The 16,775-nt window shown below is 31.8% G+C and overlaps 1 long non-coding RNA gene across 1 annotated transcript; it reads right to left on the bottom strand.

The window, feature by feature from the left end:
* Positions 1-11,813: 11,813 nt before the first annotated feature.
* On the bottom strand, positions 11,814-15,877 carry LOC126896953 (uncharacterized). Its single transcript, XR_007701995.1, has 3 exons — positions 15,810-15,877; positions 12,768-12,833; positions 11,814-11,930 (listed from the first exon to the last, which is right to left on the bottom strand). It is a non-coding gene; the product is annotated as an uncharacterized LOC126896953 (long non-coding RNA).
* Between the last annotated feature and the right edge of the window lie 898 nt (positions 15,878-16,775).

Here is a 16,775-nt window from a genome sequence, read left to right as displayed (position 1 = left end):
TAAAACCAAACGGCCCCCCGCTCCAATGCGGAATCGATCTCGGTGAAATCACGGGTATCCGTCAATTGCATACGTAACCTTTTCGACCTAACCGCGCTGTTGTTGGCCCTACTACGCTTAGCCGCCTGACGTGATGAAACAGATGTTGCGGAAGTAGCTTTAATCAAAAATAAATAATTTATTTATTTATTGGAAAAAGATAAATAAAAATAGTAAGGATGATAAAATTAAAGAGAAATGTTAATAATTGTACATACCTGTTGAAGACGTTTGCTGGTTCATGATTTCTTATTTGCGCATGTAAAATAATAAAATAATAAATTTATAGTTTTCAAATAATCAACTATGCGTTAACGTTAATTGAACACGAATGTGACAGGATACAGAGCGTTTAACCGGTTATATAGTAAAATAACAAAATGCGTAGGCGTGAAAAAAGANAATAACAAATGGCGTAGGCGTGAAAAAAAGACAACGTTGTCATTTTTTTCATAAAATGCATACGACAGTAACCATTAATATATTGTAACATCTTTGGAAATATGCTTACCTAAGCGTCTGGCAACCGATGATAAAATTCATACGACATTACTGTACGGTGACCTCTTTGATGTTTGAAATATGCTTAGCTAAGCGTCTGGTAACCGATGATAACATTCTTAGAAATTATAATGTCATAACGACAGATGTTGTCTTTGTTCTCATAAAATGNGTTGTCTTTGTTCTTATAAAATGTAGACGGTAATGTGAGTTATAATATGGCGGTACCTTTGATGTTGGAAATATGCTTAGCTATGCGTCTGGTAACTGATGATAAAATTCTTAGAAATTATGCCATAACGACAGACATTGTCTTTGTTCTCATAAAAAAATTACAGACGCTTATGAGCGTTATAATACAGTACTGATGTCGGAAATATGCTTACCTAAGCGTCTGGTAGGCAATGATAACATTCATAGAAAACGTTGTTTAAGTTGGATTTATACCCACCCATTATAGGTTAGTTTATGTTATGTTTCATTACCCCTCCCTCTGTAGGAATTTTGACGGAGACATAGCGTTAATATTAAGTAAATATGTTAAAATGGCAACGGCGGCCATTATTTGACGTACTTATTTCAATGTAATGTGTATGTTTATCAGTGAACGTTATCAGTTCACATGAGGTTTACCTTACCCTCCAGTAGATGACATCGAAAGAGGAGACAACCATATAGCTACCTCCCTCATCACTGACATGAAGTTATAGTGCGCATGCACACTTTAATCCGCCATTTTGATTGAAATTAACATCCCTAACTAAGTCATCTATTACCCCTACCATCGTTAGACCACGCCTCCCCTAACCCCACCCTCATAAGACCACGCTTCCTTTCACTATCTGTGATAAGATCACGCCTCCATTACACTATCTGTGAGAAGTGGTGAGGCGGGGGGTTCTAGAATTCCCAATNCCCTCCCCTTAACACATCATTGATAAGACCACGCCTCCCCTTACCCCCATCATTGATAAGAACACGCCTCCCCTTACCCCCATCATTGATAAGAACACACTTCCTCTATGATAAGACAACGCCTCCTCATACCCCCACCATCGAGAAACCACGCCCACTGTGTGACCTTGACAACGGTCATGATCCCTACCATTGACCACGCCTCCCCTAACCTATCATTGATAAGACCACGCCTTCTCCTTACCCCCACCCTCATGAATGCAATCCACCATTACCCCCACCATCGAGAAACCAGGCCCACTGTGTGACCTTGACATTACCCCCACCATTGAGAGACCACGCCCACTGTGTGACCTTGACATTACCCCCACCATTGAGAGACCACGCCCACCAACGGTAGGTGGGTAGGTGAAGGGGTGAGGCGGGGGGGTTCTAGAACTCTCTATTTTACCCTACTTATAATACTTTTAAATTCTTCTATAATTTCAAAGGCTTCAACATTGCCCGTTAACTCTTGTTCGATATATAATAACAGAGGTGATTTCAATCTATCTTATGTCATAGTAGACCTTAACTTGGTTTTCACATGAGACTATTTAGAGAACGCTCTTTCGCAAAATCAACTTGTTACGCGTATGACAGAAAAATTTTGAATTGCTGCATTGAAAGCCGTATAAATTTTGTATTTTTTATTTTCATGCATCCACTGAATCCACCCAGTTAATGTCATTGCTGAATTTCCAGTAGTTACTGTCTGATCTGCTTTTAACAATTTAATTTCTGTCATTAAATCATCTTGAGAAATTTTAAATGTTTCTTCTAAAATAGCTGCTTCTTCTTTAATAATTTTAGATTTAAGAAATTTTCCACTGCAATTATAACTTTGATTGTTTCCTGCTGAAATCCTAAATATAGCGACGATACTATGTTATCTAAAATTTGATAAAAACACTAACTTCGTAGTTGTTCTTCCTTAAATTAATAATAATGTTGTTTTGTCAGATTCGTGGAAATGACTTGATACCTTACGTTGTTTAACTGATGGAATATCTATTACTTGTTCTATGCACAAATCTTTTGCTTCATCAAATATTGGTTGATATTCTGTCTCACTCCTTTGATTTTAAGTGCTGCTCGAACAGACTTAATGCTGGTCATAGCAATAATGAGATTAATATCGGAACTTTGCAGCAATTTGCTTACTTTAACTATTAATTAAAGTATGGGGTGCCCGAATATGAAATTAAAAGATTTAATTTGAGGTAATTAACCAATTCCTTTAACTTTAATATCACTTTGTTTAGTTGTTTCAATAATTTCAGTAAGAGCTCTAAGAATTAACTATTATCATAGCAACAACTTCTGCGCGATAATCTCACCTAGTCGTAGAAAGTGACTTTTAAGTTCTCAGTGTTGAACTAATCTTTTTAGATATTTTTTCAAACGTTGCGTGTCGTGAACAACTGTCTTCAATAAATGTGTAAATAAATTGTACAATCCCAAAAAAATTGAAAATAAATCTCTTTCTATTGTCTAGTGTACAAGTACCATCTAAAACTAGATTTAAACAATGCGCGTATCAATACACATATATAATATTACTGTTTAATTCTTTACACATTGTCTGAACCCCTGATACACACCTTGACATGGTAGCCGTGCCATTAAAGCAAACTGATAACACATTTTTTCAATCTACTTTCAAAACTGAAACAACGATTTTTAACGCATTAAAAATAGCTTGGGAGTCCGCAGACTTCAGTCTTCGAATAGAAACTAAATGTTCTACTGGAGACTTAAGCTTATCATCAAGAAATCTGAAAACAATCGCCATTTGTTCATGATCACCGGAATCACTGTCAGTCATTATTGAAACAAATTTATTCTGAACGGAATGTTTGTTTCATTGTTTTGTAAAGTGTTTGGAATATTTTTTAGTTTATGTAGATCTCCATTTTTGTTGTATTTAAAAATAAATTTGTTCATTTTTTAATTTCAAAAATTAAATTTTAATAAAATAAATTATTAAACATTTAATTTCTTGTAAGTTGTAAGCCCAACCAGACAACTACAAAATTTATAAGTGAATTAATATTTAAAGCACAATATATGACTCTAAATGTGGTATTTTTATATTATATATAGAAAATAGGGTAAAATTGGGAATTCTGGTCCCCCCGTTACACCCACCCAACGGATGTTGGTGATGAGACGTGGGGGTGTAAATGCAACGTAAACTAACCTAATAGGAGGTTTGGGGGCATGAAATACGACGTAAACTAACACGACTTGTCACGTGTCTAAATTATGAGAAAAAATAAAAATTTATTTCCCGGGGAAATTTAACCCTTTAACATGCATATGGTACGCGTGTTTGATGTATGCCACACCCCCATATGCAAAAGCTTACTCCACCGACCTTGGAGTATATTGTCGTATCGTATATCTTGTTACACGACCGCTGCTCCCGACACCTATACCTAGTCCACTGACGACGATGACGATAATCGCTGGAATATATTTATTTCGGCTAATTTGTTAACTGTACATGTAGTTATTTGTTTGGATTATCACATAGCGGGCGGCCATATAGTATATTAGTAATATAGGTTTTTTGACGAAAAAAAAAATGCATTTTCCAGATAAGCTATACGGTTACGGTGAAAAGTACATATTTTAAACGTCTAATCCGCTATTTTGATATGTGACATGCACATATTTAGATAAAGTCCGTACGTAATATGTTATTTTTACCTAATTTGTAAAAAAAATTGTTCCAAACATTGTGGGTCAGATGGCTTTATAGACTATTATAATATATTTTAGCACTCGATATTAATACAAAAGATGGCTCAACGCAGCGGCAGCGGTGATATTGCCGTCAATTACATTAATTGTTAATATATGAGCTATAAACTTGACCGTTATTGGTATACTGAATAATAAATTAGTATTATTATTTTTGTCGACAATATATAATTATAATAACTAGGCTCCGTCCCAGACCCGGGGACCTACAAGCTTACGCGCCTTTGCTAAAAATCAAAGTAATGATGAAAATAAAGGACATTAGGTCCTTATTTATTAGAATTTGCCTAAAAAAATATTGTTAGCGATGGTTCAAGGGGGGCTCATATCTCCCTTAAATACACCCCTGGTATACACAAAAATTATTAATTTTCTAATTATAATAATTGTGTTTTTATTATAGAATAACTACAAAAAATTCAGCAGGTTATTATATGTGGTACTATGTAAAATATTTAATTTTGATAAAAATATTGGTAACTGCGATTTAACGTTGGACAGCAAAGTTGTCATAAATGAATCCCAATTAAAAAAACCCAGCACAGTGGGGTCGCGGCATAGTGAAGACGTTGCATAGTTGGATCCAGTATAGATTTAATCTGACAGTGATTAAAATCACTATCATAAGAAACGCTTCGATGCAAATCTGTAATTAGTGTTTAATTCTAAGAAATTGAATAAATTGGATAATTACAAAAGCAACATCAACTTCTATTTCCTTAATTAGATTAGTAATTATTTTAATTATATATTATATAATTTTTAAAATTTATTGTTTTCAAATTATTATTGATTTTGATTTTTAATATGTTAAAAGTAATCATTTTGAACCTATTTTTTTTTGTCCTTTAAAGTGAAAGTTTTCATAAAAAAAAATGAAATTGTTAAGATTAATATGTACTCAGGAAGTTTTATAATTACTATTTACAGTATATTTATCAGAGAAGTTCGATTTTTTTTACATTTTTATCGTAATAGATCACTTAAATAGAAATCATAGAAATCATTTTTAATTAACTTTTGGTGTTTAAAAAAATTCTACAATAGAAATATTCAGAATTTAATTAATTTTAATGATTATGTATCTAAAAAAACCAATAAAAAAAAAATTGTTAATAAGATTTACTCAATTGAGCATATTATAAAATTTGTTTATAATTGTAAAAATCCATCGTTAAAGTCAGGTGAAACTAAAAATCATTTTTTTTTTTAATTTATGATTTATATAGCAACATGTTACAAAAAAATTTGGAATATTATAGACTGGTAGTAGCACACACAAATAGAGTTAAAAAATTAATAAATTACAAAGTAAAATTATTTACTCTTGTAGTTGAATACTTTTATCATATCAAATCTAATTCCACAATAAATATTTTAAGAATATTAGAAATTAATGATTTTAATTGTTTGTATGGAAAAAGCTGGTTAAGCCTCCTTTATATTTGAATAAGGAATATTTTTTCGATTTTTAAAAGTAATAACTTAAAATAAATACGATTTGTAATCATTTGACGTATCGTTGAAAAAAGTAGGTCTAGTGAGGGTTGGCAAAATAAATCGTAGCTACAAAAAGAACCACATGGTAAAATAATATTAACATGAATATAAATTTCTTTTTACGAGTAGAGACTACAGTGATAGGATCCTTTAAATTTATTGAAGTTATTGAATGTAAATGAGATAAATATTAAATTATTTGAAAATTTTATTCCAACTCAAAAAAAAATGCAATATATTAATATCCACGGACGGATTTGAAGCTCATACCCTGATCCTGAAAGACACAAGTGTTACCGATTCGGCAATGGTGCTTCCGTCACATGATAAAATTTCTTATGTCTTATGAAGTTGACTCTATGTCAATTAAATTGTATAATATATGAAAGTCAGTGTTTTCCCCTAATAAGATATTTTAATATAAAATAAAATACAAAACCCAGAATTTTAATATAAAAATAGCATATTTTTGAATACGGTAGCCATTTGCAAATAGAAGATAGGTCGTCGGGACAAATTTTATAGAACATGACATAAGCTTTAATTTGACATATATTTAAAGAACGCAGTATTTCCGGAACATTTACAAAAATTAAGTTGAAAAAGTTCTATTTTTTATACAATGTTTCAAGTTTTGAACGCCCCCTATATAAGGGGAAATCGTCTAATTTTAATAAAAAGTATATCAAATAAAATATGTACTTATAATGTATTTAGAAAAAAAAAAATTGTGCTGATACTTACATTTTTCGAAAAGTTATATTATTTTAAGTTAAAAATTTAAAATCGAAAATTTTAACACGAAAATAGCGTTTTTTTAAACTACGGTAGCTGTTTGAATGCAGAAGATAAAGTGTCGGGACAAATTTTTTTTTTATTTTATAGTACATAAAATAAGCTGAAATTTGATATATGTTTAAAGGACGCAGTATTTCCGGAACATTTTCAAAAATTAAGTTGAAAAAGTTAGTTTTCATAAAAAAGTTGTTATTTTAAATCCCCCCCATGAGCAGGTTAAGTGTTAAATTTTCAAAAAAATGATATCAAATAAAATGAAAATATCTAAGATTTTAGTTTAAAAAAAAATTTTGTTGATTTGTTGATTTTTGAAAAAGTTATGGAAGTTTTAAGAAAAACAAGTGAAAAAAATGAAAAAATTTACTGATTTTTAAAATTGTAATTTTTTTCGATATTTCCCCCATTTGCGGGGAACGAAGGAAAATTTTTTAATTTTTAACGGCAATGTCTTCAACTAGATACTATTGTTGAAAGAAATCGGTTCAGTGAGAGCAGAGAAAAAGTAGTGACAGACAAAAAAAAAAAAAATAAACCCAACATGGTAAAATTAATACCTTCTCAGCTTCGCATCGAAGCTAAAAATTGAATAGTAAATAAAATTTACTAAAAATTTCCTTTAAACACAAATTAAAAGTCACAAAATACATATGTGCAGAAATAAACTCCATTATCAAAAACGTGGAAAAAAAAATTTCAAAATCCGAGTTCGCTAAATAATTTTTCCAGAAAAGCGTTTTTTTCCTTGTTGTATTATATAATAAGACTCGTACATGTGTTATTGACATACAGAAAAATCGTTATTTTTTGTTAAAATTTAATGAATTTGATTGGTTTTGGTGGGATCTCGGATTTTCGGATATTTGGCGCTTCCTCAACACGTACAGAACGCAGTTGTATGATTTTAAATCTTAAAAAAAATGGTTTTCATGTCTTTAAGTGTTGCAAGAATTTCGAGCGGCGCGCCCTGGCGTCTCGATTGTGTGAAAAAAAAAAGCTCGTAAAACTGTGAAAAATGAACAGTTTGAATTCCTTTTTTTAACTTATCTCAGTAATGTCATTGGGCGGATCTGATGAAAATTTCAAACCTTAAGTCGTAAAAAGCTGGCGTCAGCAAGCGTTTTTCTCGAAAATGGCCAAAATTTTAAAACGCTCGCGGGCGATTGGCAAACATTTTCCGACCTTCGTCAATAATTTTCCTGGAGTCTGGTGACCAAATACTTTCGTTTGAAAAAAAAAATTTTGAAAATCCGAGCACGCTAAGTAATTTTTCAGGAAAAGCGTTTTTTCCTTGTTCTATTATATAATAAGATAACGATAGGTCAAAATGGACCACTTGAAATAAGACTGATCGATGTTTTGTGGGTTGATGATTGCCATATATTGAAATATATGATGATCCGGTGAGAAGTGTATACTTATATACTCTGAGCATAAGTCCGTCAATATGCGCAAGCGTGAATACGCTACCCCTACCCGAGTACACGTCTTCCTCATCTCAAATTCGTCATTAACCTCTTCTACAATGTCCATGTTGAATATCAACGCCCTAGCCAGTGTCTTGAAGGCACGGTCCTCGGGTCGTGCTTCCGATCGCGGTTTATGGTATGATATAATTTGAGATTATATTTAATCGGCCGAACAGCTGTGATTTCACCGAGTTTGGCAACCAGCTCGGATTTAACAGCACGCAGAAAATCTCGATATTCGCGAATTTTCCACGTTTTTCTGATAAAACCAAATGGCTCCTCGCGGAATCAATCTTGATGAAATCTTTGCATCCGGCGATTGTATACGTAACCTTTTCGATTTTACTCTACTAATGTTAGTCCTACGTTTAACCGAATGGTGGTGTGGAACAGTCGCGGAAGAGGTGGCTATGAAAATGTGTGCATAAAACAATTTTTGATACAAGTGTCGAAAATATCGAAATATACAATCAAAAATATAATAAACTTACCTTATGCAGCATCAATATAATCATTAAAATATATGTTCCAGCAATTATTATCGTCATCGTTGGCGGCGGTAAAAGTGTTTATTTAAGAATGTGTTTTGCTACAAGAAAACTTGAACAGTCGTCATTATTATACAGGGTGTAAATCTTTCGAACCATAGTATTGTATGGGCGAGTATCCTGGTAAAGTGTAAAATAGGACCTCGTTTTTTTTTTTATTTTCCAAAATTGGAGAAATTTTGGAATAACTCCCCCGAATTTCTCTAAAATTAAAAATAAATCATACCACAATATTTCCCGCAAAATTCTCATACAAATTGAATGGTCACTCGATTTTTTGTAATTTTTGCGCCCTACCCTGAACTTTCAAAGTTGGAAAAAAAAATTCACATTAGTGTAACCCATCAATTTGTATTGAAATTTCACTGGAAGTCCTGTGATGTAGTTTATTTTTAGTATAAATGATTAAATAACAAGAAAAACCGAAAAACCTACAAATAATGTAATATTTATGCATTTTTATTGTACAAAAAAAGAAGCTATATTTTAAAGGTTATCTAATATCATGTGCAACTTAATAAGTGACTATTCAATAGTGAACAGTATTTTTGGAACATTTAAATAAACATTAACAAGCTCAGTGATGTACCATATTCTCATTATTGATTAATTTCGGAAAATAGTAGTGTGCCGATTACATTAAAATAATTATTTCTAATTATCCTATTGTAATAAAGTTAAAAATATTCATTTCAATATTATAATTGTTTTATTTTCCCGACCTAAAAAGAAAAAAATTATAATTTTATAACAGTTTCAATGATAAAAATTATAATCGGTTTGAATAAATAATAAAAGACGAAATAAACTCATGAAATTAAAAAAATATCACATTATTTGTGGGTTTTTCGGTCTTTCTTGTTATTTAATCGATTAAACTAAAAATAAACTACATCACAGGACTCCCAGTGAAATTTCAATACAAATTGATGGGTCACACTAATGTGAAATTTTTTTCCAACTTTGAACCCAAAGTTCAGGGGAGGGCGCAAAAATTACAAAAAATCGAGTGACCATTCAATTTGTATGAGAATTTTGCGGGAAATATTGTGGTATGATTTATTTTTAATTTTAGAGAAATTCGGGGGGGTTATTCTAAAATTTCTCCAATTTTGGAAAAAAAAAAAAAAAAAAGAGGTCCTATTTTACACTTTACCAGGATACTCGCCCATACTTTACTATGGTTCGAAAGATTTACACCCTGTATATTGTCGACAAAAAAAAAAAATACTAATTTATTATTCACTATACCAAAAACGGTCAAGCTTATAGCTCATATATTAAAAATTAATGTAATTGACGATGATATCACCACTGCCGTCGCGTTGAGCTATCTGTTGTATTAATCTCGAGTGCTATAGTATAAAATACAATCATCAATACAGCCATCTGGTCCACAATGTTTCGAACAAATTTGTTTACAAAATAGGTAAAATTAACATATTACGAACGGACTACATCTAAATATGTGCATGGCACATATCAAAATAGCGGATTAAATGTTTAAAATACGTACATTTTTCACTGTAACCGTACAGCTTACCTTTTTTTTTTTTTTCTCGACCGGCATAAGTGCGAACCACCCTGGAACTACCGTTAGATATTACTTCGGGGCGGTCCACGCCGTCTCTAAAACTCACACTATCACGTTAGCCGGATCCCGAAGTGGGATCCGTTGCCCGGGTTGCAACACGTTGAGGTGGGGGCAGGACTTTGCGAGGGGGGCAAATAATTCACAAAAACATAAACACGAATACCTAAGGCGTCACCCTAAACCAGCGCCACAGGTCCTCCTGTGCCGAACGGCGTGGCTGTCTCTCTCTCAGTCGTTCCGCTTCCTCCTTCTTTAATAAGACGGATTCGGCGAACGCCTGGACAAGCCTCCACACCTCCCGTCTCCTCAACATCAGGTCCACCATGGACCCGACTCGGAACGTGGACCCTAGTGGAGACTCCAAAGAGTCCCTTTCCTGGGCCCACGCCTCGCACCGGTAGAGGGTGTGCAGAGCGCTATCAGCCTCTCCCGGGCGATCCGAATAATGGTCGTACGTCGACGGGGCTGCTCTACGAATACGGTGTAAGTACTTATTAAAGCAGCCGTGACCGGACATCACTTGGGTGAGACGATAAGTCATCTCACCGTGAGTCCGGTCCACCCACCTGTCCAGCCGATCGGGTCCTATGAGGGATAACTCTCATGAGGCCTCTCGTCCGCCACCGGAGCATGGTTATCCGCCTAAGCGCCAGCCGATCTTCGTTTTCGAGAGACCAGCCACATTCTTGGCGGAACTTATGCCTGGCGGTGCGTTCCTCGGCGAGCAGGTCGGCGGGCGACAGTGACGACAGAATACCCGCCGCCACTCCGGATACCGTTCGATAAGCCGAAACTGTTCGGATCACCGCCCACGAGCCGTGGAGGAGTGAACTTGTACCTGCCCGTGAACAAGACCACTTCGGTCTTGTCTAGGGCAAGGCTCAGTCCACTCCCCTCCTGCTGGATCCAGGCGGTAAGTGCGCTGAGCGCGCAGTTCGCACGAGATCCAGCCTTCTCAGACGAGGCGCCTTCCACCACCACCAGTGTGTCGTCCGCGTAGCAGACGACGCGCACGAGCGGTGGTAGTGGAACGCGGAACACCGCGTCGTACGCGATGTTCTAACATACAGCAAACCTGAAAAACGCAATTTTTTTCGACATAATTAAGGCGCGCGACAAGTTGTGTTAGTTTACGTCGTGTTTCATCTCTACCCCCCCACCTGTAGTTTAGTTTAAATTAAGTTTCATTATCTCTCACTCTTAAGACTTGGTGGAGAAGGAGAGTACAAACATTAAAACCCGTAGTTTTAATGTTTGTATATAGTTCTTTAATATCAAATCTTTTTTATTTAAATTCATTTTAAATATTTTACTAATTAAAAATTTGTATTTCTAATCAGCATAATTTTTAAATGTTGAATTTTTTAGTGTCAAACTATTGTAGTTAAAGATTTATTTAACAGTTGTATGTTCATGTAAAGTTCAATCATTTTTCAAAATTAATCTTTTTATATTTTCATTTTCAACAAAATGGTATGATAAATGCGTATATTTTTTAAAAATTACAATATCATATAAAATATCAATTTATATTTAATATAAACGCTTTAAATATTAAGTTCAATACTAAAATTGTGTAGATATTTTAGTTTAAATAATTTTAAAATATATAAGTGAAACTGAAAATGGTTATGGTACTGAATTATACAGTTGGGTTAGAATATAAAAATTTTAGATAATCCACAAATAATTTACCTTTTTGAAGAAAATCATAAAAAACTGGTATTGAAGCCGGAGTGTTTTTGGATTCAATGTCCGTTTCTAAATATAAGTAATTAGAGAAATATATTAATGATTAAATAGTTTCAGTTCTTTATTCACTGTTATTAAAAAAACATATATTTTAACAAAAAATTATATCAAATAATTTATTGTCGAGTATAAAATGAAAGAATTCAAAATTGTGAGTATCTTATATTTGTTTGAATCTTTTAATTATTATTAAGGAAATTTAAATTAATAACATCATTATTCCTCCTGGAAGAAGGAAAAAAAATAATTTTTGCATGATAACTATTGATAATCAATTTATTCATAGAATAATTTTAATTCTACCTATTTTAGCTAATTATTTCTTTTTGATATGTTTTTGTTTTTTGTAAAAACAATAAACGATTTTTCGTCTGATATCACTAATAAAAACGCTTTAAATATTTAGTTCAATACTAAAATTGTGTAGATGTTTTAGTTTAAATAATTTTAAAATATATGTAGCGAGGTGTAATATATAGAAGTAATAAACACTTTTACGATTTAATAACAACTATACTATATTACAACGAACTAACAAATAACAGCGAGAGACGAAGCGCGTTTAAGACAGAGTGCGTAAGTGATTGACTGATCGATTGATTGACTGGAGCGACGATCTTGCCCTTAAATAGTCAGAGGAATCTTCTAGAGGCGGCGGCGGAACTCTCTAGAACATTCGACCGCCACGCGCTTATGTAGAGCGACGAATCTTCTAGAGGCGGCGGCGGCCGAACATTCTAGAACATTCGACCGCCACATATATAAGTGAAACTGAATATGGTTATGGTATTGAATTATACAGTTGGTTTGAAGATAAAAATTTTAGATAATTATCAAATAATTTACCTTTTTGTAGAAAATCATAAAAAACTGGTGTTGTAGCTGGAATATTTTTGGATTCATTGTTCGTTTCTAAAAAAAAGTAATTAAAAAAATATATTACTGATTAAATTAATTCAGTTCTTTATTCACAGTTATTAAAAAAACATATATTTTAACTAAATAATGTGAACTCTTTGGTATTTGTACGTTTGTTATTAGAATTTTTTGATATTTTTTTGTTCTTCGTAAAAAAAATGAACAATTTTTCGTCTGATATCAATATCATTTGTGTATAAAATTTTGGCCCCTATAGAACCCCATTATATACAAATAATTTAATATTTCATTTACTTTATTTGTGTAAAAAAACGAAACAAATTATTAACAAAATTTCGTGTTAGCTCGACACCCAATCACAGGTAACTTAAGGTAGGGAATAAAAAAGTTGCAGGCAATATTTAAAAAGAGCATCAGTACGAGAACTAGAGTGAAAAACATGTATCAAAAAAGACGTTACATTGTAGGCGAACGGACTGGGAGTAGAGTTACGCGTTCCTATGCCGTATACATACAAGAGACCAAACTACGCAGTTATGTTGAGTTGAAGCTGAACACTTGCCGTTATAAGCAGACGATTCTCTAGATTTCTAATAAAGTTCTGTTGCTTTGATTGATCTTTATGGTAGTAAAGAACATAGAGTGAAATCATCAGGAGTTCTATTATTCAAATAAGGAAACATGTCACCCAAAATAGAAATGTCAATACATGTCAGTTGATCAAATTGTGGGATGGCTAATAACAAATTTTAACGTTATTATTAATATAATAAATAACTCTTTGTAACTGAAAATCGAATTCGCTGTAAAATGAGACACAAATGTACAAGAGGTTGCAAGTGGGATTTTTGTGGGCCTGTATCACCACGTAGTTTGCAACTTGCATAACGACTAGCTATGGTAGCAAGGGTCGCCACCACCTTGGCGAAGTGTCAAACCTAACAGATATGATTATCGGACCATAGATGGAATTTAATTTTAAGTTAATTAATAGTTTAATTTAACTATTCAGCACTTTTTCCTCGAATATCAATTTTACGACCATAATTCTGTCATTTTTGCTAGATACTTCTACTACTGTACTTTTCTTCCCCTCATCAATTATTATCCCTACACAATTCTTTGTACTCTTTGTCACCTCTTACTCTTTAAGTTAATGTATCATTTTATGTATAAATGATTATAATACTTCATGGTTTATTAACCACAACTATGATAATTGAAGTTGTGATGGTTGATATGAAAAACATATCGTAGCACGTTTCCTGATTAAGGAAAAGGGATAAAATACACGCGAGTACTTAAGTTACTCGCGCAATAAAATAAATCATACAGTTAAAATTAATAAGGTAATTTAATTAAATTTAATTGTTTAAACAAAGAAAATTAAGTAAAACATAGTCAAAAATACGAGTGTATCAAAAAAAAAAGGCAACACATGCTATCCACACATAAACAAAATTAAGTTAATTTATAATAAAATAACTAATAAATACAGCTCATGACATAAATATAATTATAAAAAACAAAACAAAACGCATTCTCCGAAGAGACCCATCCAACGGTCTGGATGATTTACCGAAAAGACATGACCGTTGCTGTTGGCGGCTCTACTCCACCACTGAAAATGCAGTCATAATAAAAACAAACAAACGTGTGCAAACTAGCTCGTTCAATGACAGAAAAATGATGGAGAGCTAACACCGATCTAACGGCAATTTAAAATCGATAACAGCCAGTCTTTTTGGAAGGGATCAATACCGATAAACAATTCTAGTTTAATTATAATTATTCTCTTTAACACATAATCTAGTGGTAAAAATAATGAGTTGTTGACACCGCTGTGTCAGAAAAAGGTTCGTTCGCGAATTTTTTTGCACGATACAAAAAAATAAGTAGACATAACAAAAATTATAAACGGTCGACCTCTGAATTTGTGACGTTACAAAGTACAAACTTTTGACCAGTTGGGTTGTGAATTAGACCAACTAATTCTGTGTGACATGGACGACGCATTAGTCCAATATGCGCAACGTACTCATTAGTATATTTCGAAATTTGAGAATCTCTATCCAATATTACGTGGATCGAATGATAATTATCACCCTCATCTAAAACACTTATAACGGCTATATCAAGCACTACATTGTAATTTGTGTTGTTCAGAGTCTGATGTAGTATTAGTCGATAAAACATTAGACTTGGTATCGATGTTTAACATTATATAATGAGGGTTACTACATTGTCTAAAAGTTGACATAGACATGTCAATATGCATTGATCATATGATAAGGATTTATGCACAAAAAACATAATTTGTTTAACTTGAAAATTATATAAATATTATAGGGTTGTTATCGTTATAGAAATAAAAGTTTACAACCTAAGAATATATTAGGGATGAACATAAAAAATCTTTATGATAGAAAAAATGAGAGACACATATAACTAAAGGAAAGAAATAAAAATGTATTAATATTATTTTTACTTTTCAATTTATTAGATGGTTAGTGAAAAGTGTATCACTCTGTATATTAGATTTATTACTAAAAGTGTGTAGTTATACCAGTTAGAGAAATTAAAAAAAAAAAATATGTGATACTTTATAACTTTTGAATTACTGGTTTACTTAAGTTATTAATTATTGGTATTTAGATTAATTAGATCATTTTCTATTAAAATAGCTAGTTAATTAGGGTTATTCCTATTTGAAAAATTAAAGTTGACACCCTTATTATGAATAAGGAATGAACCTAAAAAGAACTTTATAATTAAAAAAAAAAGAGGAATATTGAACATAAAAAAAAAATTAATATCATATTTGTTTTTCGATTAATGAAGTGGTTTATGAAAAATGAATCACTCTATATATTACATTCATTGCTAAAAGTATGTAGTTATTCAAGTTAGAGAAATTAAAAAAAATACGTGACACTGGAAATGGTTATGGCACTGAGCTACACAGCTGGTTTTGAAGATAACCATTGAGATAATTAACAAATAATTTACCTTTTTGAAGAAAATCATAAAAAACTGGTATTGTAGGTGGACTATTTTTGGATTCATTGTTCGTTTCTAAATAAAAGTAATTAGAAAAATATATTAGTGATTAAATAACTTCAGTTCTTTATTTACTGTTGCCTATTTAAGAAAAACATATTTTAACTAAATAATGTAAACTTATTGGTATTTGGTCGTCTTTTATTAGAAAAAGCATAGTCACTCTTATATTTGTTTTTTTATTAACAATGATCGATTTTACTAATGATAACTGTCATTTTTGTATATAGTTTTACTATTGATATATTGATACTTGAATTAAGTGAGTTACTTATATTAAAGGCAATAATATTTTTCGCATTTTTGGCTCTTGTAAACTAGCAAAAAGTGTCTTGTTTATAAAAAAATCTTCTAATTACATAACATGGTATATAACATGTCAATAATATATCAATCTCTTAAATCGAGATTTTACATTATTTATTTAGGGAAAGTATGTATAAATTTATTTAATAAATATAAGTTTTGAATGTTTTTCCATCTCACACATTTGTTTAAATCTTTAGTATATTATTAAGTATATTCAAATAAATAAGTAATTATTTCCCTCAAACGAGACTAAATCAAAAATGTACATGTGAATAAATATTGAAAACAAATTTATTCATAGAAAATTTTTAATAAATCTACTTTAATTCCACTGATTATTGATAAATTCATTTATAGGAGTAATTTTATGATTAAAAATTATTTTAATATATCACTTATGACATATTCATATTAAGGCAAGATTAAGGAAAGAGACTTAAATTTAATTAATTTTAATATTATTGTATGTGATTAATTAGTAATACAATTCTATTTATACAAATCCAGTATAAATAGTTGATTAGTTAAATAGTTAAAAAGTAAATTATATCATAAGTTTATTCTAAAAATCTAATACCTCTTTTAATACCAAAATAAATTATTTTA

Source organism: Daktulosphaira vitifoliae, unplaced genomic scaffold (assembly GCF_025091365.1).
Source record: "Daktulosphaira vitifoliae isolate Bord-2020 unplaced genomic scaffold, ASM2509136v1 Scaffold_1, whole genome shotgun sequence".
In the NCBI taxonomy this organism is placed as follows: domain Eukaryota; kingdom Metazoa; phylum Arthropoda; class Insecta; order Hemiptera; family Phylloxeridae; genus Daktulosphaira; species Daktulosphaira vitifoliae.
This window is presented reverse-complemented; position numbering and strand designations above follow the sequence as displayed.